Source organism: Grammomys surdaster, unplaced genomic scaffold (assembly GCF_004785775.1).
Source record: "Grammomys surdaster isolate TR1022 unplaced genomic scaffold, NIH_TR_1.0 63, whole genome shotgun sequence".
NCBI lineage: Eukaryota > Metazoa > Chordata > Mammalia > Rodentia > Muridae > Grammomys > Grammomys surdaster.
In genome coordinates this window covers 3849837-3853931 of record NW_021604565.1, presented here as the reverse complement: position 1 = coordinate 3853931, position 4095 = coordinate 3849837, and positions in this window count along the sequence as shown.

Below are 4095 nucleotides of genomic sequence, written 5' to 3'. Positions count from 1 at the left end.
AATGATTTTTAATTTTTGGTGTATTGATGTTGATGTGTTCTCTCTCTTTCTCTCTCTCTATGTTTGCATGTGTATGTGTCTATGTGTTTGTGTGTTTTCATTATATTGGATTTGCTGATGTGAATTATTTATTTTCTGTGTTTTCTTGGTTGTAGTTATGCTCCTTGGTATAGAGCTTTCCCTTTTAGGTTTAGTCTTTTCAAGGTTTCCCATAGTTCCTAGATGCTTTGTGTCATTTTCTTTGACCAGTTTATCAGTTTATTTTATTATCTTCTTGCCTAAGATTCTCCTTTTCATATTTTGTACTCTGTTGATACTTACATTTGTACTTCCTGTTCACTTCTGTCTTAGAGTTTTATTGCTGTTAAGAGACACCATGATCATGGCAACTCTTATAAAGACAAACATTTAGTTGAAGCTGGATTACAATTTCAGAGGTTCAGTCCATTATTGTCATGATGGGAAGCATGGGAATATGCAGTCAGACTTGATGCTGGAGTGCTGGAGGAACCCAGAGTTCTACATTTTGATCTAAAAGCAGCCAGGAGGAGACTATTTTCTGCAGGCATCCAGAAGGAAAGTCTCTTTCTATTCTCCATGGAGCTTGAGCATTAAGACACCTCAAAGCCACCCCTATAGTGACACACCTACTTCAATAAGGCCACGCCTACTCCAACAAGGCCATACCCGCTAATAGTGCCACTCCCCATGGACCAACCACTGAAAAGCATGAGTCTATGGGGGCCAAACCTATTCAAACTACCACAGCTTACCTAGGTTTTCCATCTCAAGGAGTCCCTCAGGTTGTTTTGTTTATTGCTTCTATTTTTATTTTTAGGTCTTCAACAGTTTCATTCATTTCCTTTACCTGTTTAGATTGTGTTTTCTTGCATTTCTTTAAGGGATTTAGTCATGTCACTTTTAAAGGCCTTTATCATCTTCATAAGATTGGATTTAAAGTCATTGTTTTCAGCTGTGTTTTGGTTTCCAGGGCTTGCTGTAGTAGGATACCTGGGCTCTGGTGGTATCATATTGCTCTGGTTATTGTTTATTCTGTTCTTATGCTGGCCTCTAGCCATATTGGCTTTGGATTTAATTATAGGTTTAGGTGCTGATTTCGCGATTTCTCTTTGTTAGATGAGCGGGGTTTTTGGATGCTTTCCCCTTTGGTTTTTCTTTCTTCTTGGTATTCTGGTCTGGGTGGTCTGAAGTTCTGGTGACCAGCACACCTTCAGGTCCAGTAGTGTTTCTTTGCTGGGGTTTTTGTGACTTCTGGGATTTTAGGTGCCTACATTGCCTCTGAACTGGCATAGCCTCCAGGAAATCAGAGATCTTCTGCCAAAATTGTGGTCTAGAATATGGAGCCCAGGACATGGGGTGTATTTTATGGCTATTACGGGAAGTTGACAGGCATAAGGCATAGGACAAGATCTTACCCAGGGTTTCTGGTGCCAGTGTGACCTTTGAGAATGCAGGCGGAGTTGTGGTTTGGGAAATGGATCCCAGGGTATTTGATGCAGTTTAAGACTGTTGGGTATACTTTAAGGGGAGTTGGAAGGCATAGGACACAGAACATGGGCTTATGTGGGGTCCCTGGGTCTATCGTGGCCTCTAGGACCAACACTAAAACTTTTGCATTTTGAGATACTTGAGTTTTATTAGTCTTTATCTGCTCTAGGATTTAAAAGTATTTATGATTATTTATGTGAAAATAGGGATAAAGTCATTACTATGAAATGTCTCTTGTTCCTCAACCCTATTCTGATAAATGCTAATTCTGAAGTATTAGAAGGGACTGGGAAATGTTCAAAAAAATAAAGACCCCAATGTGACTCATTAGACTAGATGAGAATAGTCAGAAAATTAGTTAAATAGTCTTAATTTCGCAAATGGCCTGTTCTAGGACTGAAATTAAAAAATCCTTTAAAGCAGAACTCAGGTTCTTGTAGACTTGTCAAGTATCAGACTATATAAAATATTTGGAGATCTCATTTCTGCAGTGGCCTCACAAAGGATTCCCTTTAATGAAGGTTAATACATAAAAGGCAGAAATGAGCCAGCGCCTGCCTGCTTCACAGTTACCAAGTTACCCTGATGACTAATTGGAAGCCCAGAGTATGATGGTGAATAGCCTAATCAGGAAATGTTTATTTGACCTGTGTCCCTGGAAGTGGAGTGTGAAATAACAGAAAACAATAGTCAAGAGACATTGAAGAATGACTCTAATAGCAGAAGAGAAAAACAGGTGTGAACCTTAAACCTACAAACGATTTGCTTAACTGAATATCTTTGAGAAAGTTTGAAATCACTCACACAAGAAGCCAAAGGAGAAATTGCAGGGATCCAGAGCCTTCAACAATGACAAAGACACCATTCAGGGTATCATCATTGATGGTCTCCTTATCAATAAAAGCTGTCACATACAATTGACAATATCTAAATAAGAGCTTACATGGGGATACAAGTTATGACGTACTGTAGGATTGTACTGCTTAATACCTCAAATTCAGTAACTGTACAGGGGCAGATTCTATGGTAGCTGAATCTGGGATAAGACTAGTGTAAAAAAGTTTGCTACAGGGCACTTTCTGAATTTATACCTGTGGATAGAATAACTGGACAAACCTAGAATGGCTTGTCAAAAGTATATGACGGAGCAATGGATGACTTTAATATGAAATATAACATCTGAAACATAATGGTCTAGGATACAAATGACTGGGTATCCTGATTTGCATGTGAAAATTATCTGGCGGGGTTAAGGAAATGGGATTGTGTAGAGGAAGGAACTGCAATGCTTTTCAGCTTCATTGCAAGATGGCTCAGGAGACAAAATTCCATATTCTTCCATTGACCAGCCATTGGATATAGATAGACTGCATATAGCTGGGAGAGAATCAAGACCCTGGGGACTGCTGAGAAGGCTGTCATTGGGTACTGTGATAAAGGAGTTTACCAGGAAACTAGAGAATTGTTTTGAAGGGACTCTGTGGATGGTGTGTCAGGCCATTTATTTTAGTCACCATCATAAACTTGTATTCCCATGCAAGCTCTTAGTTGGATGTTGTCAATTGATGTGCCAGTTTTTATCAATAATGGAACCATCAATGATGGTACCCTGAATGGTGTCTTCGTCATTGTTGAAGACTCTTGATAGAGATTATCTCCTTATACCAGGCTCTTATTCTATGTTTCTAATGCCCTTTGTCTTTATTTTTCCTCCCCAACTCCCACGACATCCTAATCTTAGATTAGACTCCTGACAGTGCTCATGGCCTTTCCTCTTAGTGGCTATGGATACTTACTCATATTTCCCTTCTGATAGGAGCAAGGTGACATGACTCTTTGTAGAAAAATTTCCCTGTGTTTTTAATTCTAGTCTGGCTTCTATTTTCCAGAAACTCAATTCATTTGTTCTCTATGCTCTGAATGTTTAAATTCTTATTTTTGGTCTACAAGACTACAACATTCATAGACCAATCTCACAGTATTTTGACCCTCACCTTTTCTTAGCTTCATTGTGATCAGTCTTCTTCCTTCTTTCATTCACTAAGCAACTCAGTCACTTGCTATTGATTCTCCATCACTCCCTTTATGGGCTTAATGTCAGTGCTGCTAAATGACTTCAACCAAACTCACATACAGAGAGTAAATGGCTACTAGTTTATTTCTCCCCAAATATGCCTATCAGAAAGTCTATGTCTACCAGCGAGACAAAGTCAACCAGAAATACTGTCTACCAGAGTGATATAGTTTACCAGAAAGACTATATCTAAGCCATATTGCTTCTCTTTTGTGAGTTAAAGGATTGGCATAAATGCATTGCAGAATTAAAATAAGCAATGACTTTATTGATCTGATTTTTGAGTTGTGCTAGATATTTTCAGGCACATTTGTATAACATTAATAAACATTATTGTATAGTTATTGAATTTAACTTAAAGCCTAAATATATTTTGACGTTATTTTTTATTTATATAAATATACTCGTTCTTTCTCTCTCTTTTTCTTTTTTTCTCTCTTTCCCTTTTTTCTTTTCTTTCTTCTCTCTTTCTTTCTTTCTTTCTTTCTTTCTTTCTTTCTTTCTTTCTTTCT